Below are 10,385 nucleotides of genomic sequence, written 5' to 3' on the forward strand. Positions count from 1 at the left end.
TGTCTAGTTTGGTCGCGCGCGTGTTTTTGAAAAATACACATTTGGTCGGTTGAACTCAAAACTGAAAACAAAAGAGGTAGAAGTTGCAGAATGTCATTCTGAAACTCTTTTGTAATGGTGCGTAAATACGCACGCTACGTATATGCAACTTTCAAAGACTTACAATACGCATGCACAGCCTGTATTTTAGCGCTCGCGTCTCACATGTTTTAAGTGCTTCCTCTCAGTTGCTGGTTGCAGCCATAACTAGTCAGATACAGAACATGTAGATTGCCGAGTTGTACCGCGACTTACAGCAAATGAGTAAACACTGAAGGCTTCACAGCGATGCCCTAAGTTGTGACGCGCCGCCGCCGATGTTGCCACGCAGCGCCAGCGTCACATGGCGACCAGCCAATACTAGGTCATGTAAATATAACCTCATTATACAACGGACCCTTACCTAATTACCACTGCATCGTCATCTTTATCAGCCTGCACATAAACCACTGCCGAGAAAAAACCTCTTTTCACACAGGGCAGGAATGAGCATTGATCACCATGCTTGTTCATGGTGGGTTGGCGCAACTTATTGGAACCTTAAGCCCAAGTTTCCTCTACCACTTATCACCAGTGAACAACCAAACCCATAAAATGGCTTTAATTACGTAAATACAACTCTAGATTTGACAAACTCGTAGTTGTATCAATAGTATGTATAAAAATAGGTTCAGTAAATAAAGTATACAGAATTAAACGGTGTAACTTTAAGTTTGCACAACTACTACGCATACAGGTGTAATTAATGATAGCACGTGTAGCTGCTAACCGCTAACGGACAGGTTTACGTTTGCTTTGGTTGGGTTATACGAAGTTTATTTACATGGAAACTACTTCACGGCAAGTCTTTAAGTTTTATTCGGAAAAAACTAGTTTTGAATGGCTTTTCCTTTAGCAAGTTTACATAACTCGAGTATAGCCTAATGTAATGTTTGTTTTGCTTTGCGATAGCTAGCCATTTAGGTTTGTTGTTATTTTGAATATTGTGGGCCGAAGCACTGTAATGTATTGGGGAATAATACAGGAATGTTTTACATGACTAAACGTTACATACGTGACTATATAATTATACATGACATAGGTACCATTGTCCCCGTGTTTTGGTCAAAATACATGACTATGTCATTGCGTCAATGAATCAATGAATGTGGAAAAAGTTCCATAATTACTTACGCAATTCACGTAGAAGTAATTTACACATAATTTTGGTTTCATGAATTTAATTTTCCTTAAGAGTGTAAATTCTTATAATTAATTACAAAACATAACATAGTAATTATTAATTCATTTACTTGAAAATAATACAAGAAATGTTCGACCTCAATTAATTCTGTACAATACCTAATACCTACGAAGTGTTTGAAGGAAAGAGGAATATTCCTATAATAAATACAATTTTATAATACATAGAATAAATTATATAATATTTCGGAGAAATTGACACAAAGGTAAGGTAAGGAAAAATACCAAACAACTTTTTTGGGCGGACAAATGTAAAAGCTTAGACAAGTATATCAGAAAACTTTCACGTTTATTCTGAAACAAGTCTATCAAGTGCTAATCGTAATGATTGAAGTAGCTCCTGTTTTAGTAGGTAATAAGTAATAACGGTAGCTATTATCTAACATGATTGTTTATGAAGGAAAACGTAGTTGGGCCACATGGTGTATTGACGTCAGAGCTGGAGGTCCGGGTCGCGTCGCCGGCGCATGGGATACAACACGGTGCCAGGGGACACACACGGTGTGTGTAAACACTACTAAATCTTCGACATAGGTACTAGAATAGGATCTAGACTTTGTTGCGTCATAAGTATTACGTTGTTACTCCGTGGTGAGAACGAGATATTGTTATGCTAGTCTTTATGACGTATCTTGCATCCATTTGGCTGCAAGATAGAGTTTTGATATTAAAACTTCTACCACAAAATGGTTGTTGAGAGTGTGAAGGATGGACTTTATGACACAGTAATCTGCTCCGACTTAACATTGTAATAGATTTGTAACTTAATTGCTAATTAATAAGGTACCTAATTTCCTACTCCGTTAAAAGAAGATTGACGTTTGGGGAATCTAACCTATTACAAAGCTAAAGTAATATTTTTTTAATGTGGTAATAAGGTGGTAAACTGGCATTCGGATCACCTGTTGGTAAGCGATCGCCGCAGCCCATAGACAACCGAATTCCCGGTTGTCGGGGAATCGGGGATTGGGAAGGGGTTAATTGAAATACAAAGCAAACGTTGTTTCACTTCGGTTTTCGGTGAGGATATACACTCCAGTCGAGGCGGCCCATTCGTGCCGAAACATGGCTCTCCCACACTTAAAACTGATATATAACTGTCATGTTGATATTATATTAAGTTCATTGTCCTTTTTGTCTCCAATTATAAATTCTATTGAAATTGCTTTGTATCATATTTCTATGGCCCTAGACTGGTCGCAGGCCAGACAGACGCAGTGTCACCTCTAAACCATAGTAAATCGCTTGGAACAGGAATATGTCTGCGGGTATAACCACAACTGTCTAACCTGTCGCCCGCAGCTAATCGCAGCACTTGCTACTTCCCGTCATATATTAAAGAGTGAAATTGGATCAAGCCGCGACCATTGTCTGTCTAGTCTACTTATACCATCAAATGAATATTATTTAAAGTAACTTGAAGCTTATTCTCTCCTTGGATCCTCTTGTCTTATTATAATCTTACAATTCAATAGTCCGAAATTGAATAGCGCATTTTAATAGAAATATTTATTGACTTTTTAAAGGGGAGGAAATCACCTTTTGACTTGATGACGCCTTGGGTGAGGCGAGGAAGGAGTGTCAGAATCTTACTGAATAAATTTTAGAAGACGATTTGAAAAAAAAAGAAATCACCATAGTTGTATGAGTGACAGAGAAATGGCATGGGTACAAGGTACAACTAAGTATAATAATTGAAAAGAATATTAAAGTAAAAAGTTCACAATAATACGAAGCGGTTCTGTGGTTGATTTAATTGAAAGTTATTTATGTCGATATATTAGCATAGTTAGCTGACCGCACGCTGACCGCGCCGCGGCTGTATCGGTTTTACGATAATTGCTGGTGTCCTGGTTGCAGCCACTCAGGCCATCGGACCTCCTGTCTTCGATGGCACACATTCTGCAGAGATCCACGTGTCTACACGTGGATCTCTGACTGTACTTGTCTCCACAAATGTAGATTTTTTTAAGGGGAGGAAATCATCTAATTTCTTTGCTCGCTAGGGCGAGGCGAGAGGGAGTGTCAGACTCTTACTGATTAAAAACCACCCCGTTATTTTTCCTGCTTTTCGAGCCGGAGCCCCGGTAAACCCGCTAGGTAGTCCGCAGCTCTGGATTAAGCATCAGCCCTACTGGGCCCCATCTGCGGCCACAAATGTAGATAGGCACTTTAAATACTTCGGAACTTGGAAAATATGTAGGCAGGTTACTAGTCGAGCCACAGTGATAGTTTTTATAGCGGTTTTCCCCTGTGTTTTTCCGGGTAAAATAATAGATAAGTGATGTAATTCGAAATTAAATCTATATACATACATATGTGTCTATACATATACATGTAATAAAACTTTAGAAGTGTTAATTCTGTACAATATTAAAGAAATAAATAGTTTAGTGTTACTAGGTAGATACCGAACCCGAAATTGTGGTTAAAACATGTTGGCCTATAGATAGGCAGATCTGTCTGTCTGTATGTTCAAGCATCTTACAAAAACTACCGCTCCGATTACGATGACACTTTCATATGGGCATTACACTGGGTACTTTTAATCCCGTAAAGTGGGAACACTAAAACAAACTTTGTGCGGCCCGATCCCTAGAAGCGATACGACTCCTGTAATAGAAAACTAATATAATTAATATTATTAGATGCAAATTATATGTTTGTGCAAATGTTAGGTTATGTGGTCGAATGTGGTTGCACTATTAATTGTAGGGTCGATAAAAATTAGTAACCTTTGTGTGTATGTTTGTTACTCAATCGCGGCAAAACTGCTGAAAGGATCGGGATGAAATTTGGAACAGGGATATAAGGTCTGTGGCTACTTTTTAACACCGGAAACGCAGTTGAAGCCGCTGACAGAAACTAGTGAAATAATTGACCACAAAACTATTTCCTCAGTCCTTATTAGGATAAAGGAAGCTGGTGATAGTAGCTAAATTGGTAATAAGGAGTAATAGGTACCTACGATAGAATGGGCAACATTTACATCATTGTAGGTATAAACAAATTAGTGTCGTAGCTATACCTACCTATTCCAGAATATAGACTTCAATATAAGTTATATTTACATAATTAGTTGTTCAGCATCAATGACATATCAAATATTAAATAAAACCAGTCTACCAAAACTTGTCCACGGAGGCGCCAGGCAGGAGCTTTGCCTGGCGTTTGGCAATAATTGCAACAGTTATGTTTAATTCCATACAGTTAAGTGTCCCGCGGCGCCATGACGACGCTGAACTAAACGCCGTCGTTAACGTAACTCGCGTGTAATCGATGCTTTACAGTAAAGTCCAGTGGTTCCCGAGGTCAACGCGCCCGGCGCCCGCGCAGCTCGCGCCCTCCGCGCCATTATGCACACCGCCGCCACTCCTGCGCCACGCCCCCGGGCTCTGCCTAGCTAGCGGTTCCTATCGCAACATTTATTTTTTGCAGTTGCTGTGTTTGTTGAGAATATTATAATAAAGATAATAACCTGAATGACCAGTTACACGCACGCTGGCCGCTGGATCGAGGGCAGTGCTGAGAATTGTTTACAAATAATATTTTTTGTGGTTTTCTAATAAGTCAGAATCATCGCTAATGAAACTAAATAGCGATGTCAGGTTTGATCACAAAAACACGTACCTACCTAAATTAATTCTCCTCATTGCAAGAGTGAACTCAGAAAAAAAACGCTTGTAAAAAACGCGATCAGTGTTTTATAATCGTTACCTATACGTGTTGCAATCGATACTAATTGTTTGAGCATTACAATCGATTTAGCAACTGAGTATGGAATTACCGATTACAGCGGGCACTGACTCACAGTGATGCAGCAGTATTAGTAACTTAGGTCAACAGTAGACGTCACTGTGGAGAAATGGCAGGGTGGGGGCAGTTTCGCTGGAAGGTGTCACGCGACAGATTATGTCACGGAGTCTGTGTCGCCCGCACCGTGATTCATGTTGTCTATGAAGTCCACTAACTAGACCTTGTCAATTAGTTAGTGGTACTGAGTCATTCAGAGCAATTAGTCACCATTCTATCTCTCAGTGTGGCCCTAAAAGCCAAGATCTCGATTGTATCCTGATTAGCCCAGGTCTAAAGAGTACAAGAGTAATGGTATTGAACCCTCCAAGTGAGGGTAAGTATGTAGCAAAGACCTATAATAATTGGAGACGAACCTACACACACACTAAGCCCAAATGCATAGTCTCTGTCACTATTACCTTTTATAAGTTTTTAAACTGACATGGTCATTGGATATGTACCATGTTTATTTATGTCGATGAATTTCCGATATTTCGGCACTGTTGCAAGCGCCATGATCACGGATGAACTGGAGTATATGCGGGTGAATTTTATGAGCAGACAAATCGGTATACCCTCTTTCTAGTTGGTTCTTTGCTAACGACACCGCCAACACTGAAAACTCATCGACATAAATAAATAAACATGATAATTATCCCGTCTCAACTATGTTGTCTCAAGTTCTAATGATACTTCTCTTTTTTTACGGTTCACCTGGTGGTAACCCATCAGCGCCGCTCATGGACACCCGAAACACCAGAGGCGTTACAAATGTGTGTTCGGACTTTTGGGGGTTGCAATATTGAGGATTGTTGGGTTTTCGTGTGCTTCATGCATTCAAGAATATATAGATACTAATTTCAATAAAGGCTGTAGTGGATCTGATAGAAATAGTTCACTGCAGGACTATCTGAGCCCACACAGTTATAAATAGTATTGCCAGCATAACAGCGATTCAAGTATTTCGTACTCAAGTTTTAAATAAAAACTTGAGTACGAAATACTTGGTTTGGTCGTGCTTCCATCTTACAATCATTGCATCAATGAAGTACTATTTCATTTCATTCACAACCAAAAGTTTTCCCTATATTAATTATTGTTAACAAAATAATCTTACAATAGTAAATATGGACTTCACATAATTCAAATCGACAATAGCGTTAGACGTCACACATAAATTCATTGAAGTATATAATCAGCGAGTAACTTGTAATGTTTACAAACAAACCTAGTCATGGCGGCTGTAGGGTCAGTGCGCACCGACTAGGTAAACCCACGGGTTTCCCAGCGCATGCGCGGATTCCCCTCCAACCTGCAAAGTGCCGGCGACCGGCTCGATGCGCACGCGCCGCTTTTCCTGCGGCTTTACCACGCGACCCGCACGCGTCCTGATAACGATGCTAATTGTACTCGCGACCGAGTGCAAGCTGCGCGAGCGCTATACTTGCGTCTATTTATTATGACGGCTTTTTGGCTAGATGGACTAGACATGTGGGAATGTCAACCCACTAAAACACTTTGGTGGCCATCATCAGCACATATTTAAGGGACACTGGGTACTCTAAATCCCAAACGCCGGTTATTGTATTACATTTTCTCATTTGATATATTGTTTATTTTGCGTAATTTAAACAAAAACGGTCCTAAGGTCGGGTATAAGGTGCAGACCTGCAGATGTACTACGTGACATTCAGGTGTCGCCAGTTAGTGGTTAGCTTTTATACTGCCATGCCCCGGACATAGTTTCTGTCGCAATGTCTTTGCATAAGTATAATAACACATTTTTATATAATATCTTTTCCAAAATAAAAAAACACATACAAGATTGTTTGGATCCTCTGAACATTTGAGAATCTTTTGGTTAGATATATAACTGTTGTTTATTTTTGGTACTTAAACATTGTTATATATACAGATATATGAAACAAACAGTTGTTTCACAAATAAAACAAGATTTTTACCGAATTCTTCCAAAAAGGTGGTGTCTACGTGTTTCATGATTATTTACCAATAAAAGTGATAAAAGTATTTCACTTTTACATCATCTTTGTCAATTGTATAGATGGTACAGTTTAGACGTAATGTTTTATGTCCTTTCCCTCTTCACTGGGATGGGGCACCACTTCAGAGAATATTATGCTGAAAAATTATATAATCGGAAAAGTCAATAACTGTTCGTTATGCATGAAAGTGAGAAAGTGATAATGTAGAATAAAGCGAAAGAGGTGTTCCATATTGTCTCACGCCAGTCTCCTATGGATGAAAGACAGACCTGACGATATACAATGTTTATAATTTGTAAAACCCGGAAACCGAACCCGAGACGTCGTGCTTAACCAACGAAGCAGCGACACTTCAATTTTCTATTCTTTGATTACTTATTTACCCCTAAGTAAGTACACGTATGTATGTGCTAGGAATGTGGAGTAACCCCAAGATGTGACTAGCACACGAGTGACGTCACGGAACATTTCACTTACGTCTTTCACTGACACATGTCCGTCAACATGCGAGGTATTCCCGCTATTGCTGAGATATTCCACAACAACCTGTGAGTAATAAATAACATGGACCTGCCCGCGGGCCGCGGTACGGCGCGGGCTGCGCGGGCCGTCGGTGGGCACGTGCAGCGCACGCTCCGCATAGATAGCACCGAGTACTTAGAGACCGGTACTTACTTACTGCCGTACCTACCATCTTCGCTAGCGTAACGGGGAAGTGCCGGGCGTCATACTGTCTGCTACTTACGCAGGTGGGGCTCGCTACAGCGAGATTTACTGATCCAACGCGGAAAGCGGAAAACATAAGGAAACTATGTATATTCTCGAGAAACGTTATCTTGCTGTACCGTTTGACATTCACAAAAAGTTAATTGATGATGATTAAATGATGACTGGACTTGGTTTTTCTATTCCTAGTATTTGAGTTTTGTGTGATGTAAAATTCGCTTTAGGTTTTTACAGGTTACCTGCTGACAGTTATACTAACTCTTTTATTCGATAGAGGTTAACGAGCTGACGGAACACTCGATGACAAGCAATTACCTACTACCACCCATGGACACTAACAATACCAGATGAGTTGGGAATGCGTTGCCGACCTTTTGGTGCCAATGCCTGTGCTGGCTCTCCCGCGTGAAAAACCACAATATTTGAGATCTGAATTGGCCAATTTTTGCTATATTTGTCGCATCGCATAGCTCGCATCGCTCATCGTTGGCAGTGTGAGGGCGCGCGGTGCCACAATCTACATACTACATACCTGCATAGTCCGGTGCAACGAGTTACTGCGTCACAGGGCTTTCAACCCGCACCTTGAAGCGTGAGGTAAACGGTTCATCACCTCTCCCAGCACTGACTCGAGCCGACCTCACTCGAGTAGGTACCTTCACCAATCGGTTCACGTCACTATTGTTATCGACACAACCGCAAAATCTAAATAAGGACAACGCAACCGGCACGCACTCACGACACCTCATTCATTGTTACATTATTTAAAATACATTTTAGTATTTTACGTTATGATTTCATAGGAAATAAGTTACACTGAGTATACTCATTCCATGAATGGAACCTATACAATAAAGCTATTGAATATCACAGCACAATACATATGCGTCAAATACCTAGGAAAAATGCCAAAATGCGGCGATAGTTCTGCAATAAATATACAAAAAGAAACCCACTATGAATTAGCACTTGCAATTGATGGTGTTATTTCCCACAATTTTATATGGACACTCTATTGTTTCCAATAATTAACTATAGAGTTAATTTCGTTGCAATAAGAACGTAATTTATTGTAAAAGTTTACTCCGTTTTGATTATATTAGGGTCAGAATGTCATAAAATTTGCAAACGATATCTAAAATAAAGCACACATTTTCTTATTATGTTCTAACTAATATGTTCACTATACAATGATAGGGGTGAGACTTCTAACCCGTTAAGGCTGAGTACTACATCTAATTTTATCGACAAAAGTCGGGGGTCGAAGGGGTCGAATCACCTCCCCCTAAAAATTATGGCTATTTTAATATTTTTTACTTTTTTTGATATCAAAGGTTGTATTCGACGTAGAAACAAATAAAAAAACGACAAACCGTAGCTAATGACCTTGGCTAACTAATTCATTACTTTTTTCATATGTTTGATAATGTTTTGGTGAGAAAAAAAATCATTTGTGAATTATTTTTACCGAAAAAATAACTATTTTTCAATATTTTCAATTAGGGGTTCAACTCTTCATATTATTTTTTTGTCGATAAAATTAGATGTAGTACTCAGCCTTAACGGGTTAGAAGTCTCACCCCTATCACATTGTATATACACTCACTTACAGATATATTGTCCCGCACCGCAGACGCAGGCAAACTTTTTGTCAGAATGTTTACAAGAATAGGCCAGAGCCTATTCAATTTCAATGCAATTGTAGCAATTTACCACTACGCCAACTTAAGCTTTGTAAAGTCTTATAGAACTATCTGCCATTTTTTACTAATTTTAGTGATCATGAACTTAAAGGTAAGGACCTAAGTAACAAATTACTTCATAATAATACTTAAATGTCTGTCTATCTGTGTCTCTGTACATTATACCTCGAACCTAGTAAAGCTGCACTTTGCAGTACGTATTGAGATCGGTAAATAGAAAGTACAGTAGGCATGTACACACGATAGGCAGCAGGAAGGACGTGCCGACTTAACTATGTTACCGACGTCATAGTAACGTGGAGTAAACAAGCACTAGTCAGCTTCGCTGCGAGATAGAAAAATGGCGGGATTCCCGTCCACGCGCGCAGGTACCTACCTACTTGAATGGGTACAATATTTTGAAACATGATGTAAGAAAGGCTTTAATTATTTTCCCGGTGGTATTACCAGCGGTCGATTCACTGCGCGACCGTACGCCACCGCCAGATTCATGGGTCATGAGAGTGCGCGCCGCCGGCCTTCGCAGGGGCAAGGTCGCGCCGCCGCCGCCCGCGCACACTCGCTCACCTTGCGCGTCTTACGCAATGTAACTGTACCGTGCGACGTATGTATCTGTGTCGTATTTATGTAATTACCATCTTTATCTAATACTAATACATTATTAATAACGGTACATCGTACATACGTCGAAGGAAATACTTTATTAATTCACACACACACACACGCGATGACACGTCTGTTATCCTTATATGAAAAGGGTGAAGTTTGTGTAAACACTAGCAGGTCGAATCCAATTGACAAGGATTTTCCAAAATGTAATCTTATTTTATTCGGTAATTTAGAAAACGTCGGCACTGGTATTCTAGTTAATTATTGC

Source organism: Spodoptera frugiperda, chromosome 4 (genome assembly GCF_023101765.2).
Source record: "Spodoptera frugiperda isolate SF20-4 chromosome 4, AGI-APGP_CSIRO_Sfru_2.0, whole genome shotgun sequence".
In the NCBI taxonomy this organism is placed as follows: domain Eukaryota; kingdom Metazoa; phylum Arthropoda; class Insecta; order Lepidoptera; family Noctuidae; genus Spodoptera; species Spodoptera frugiperda.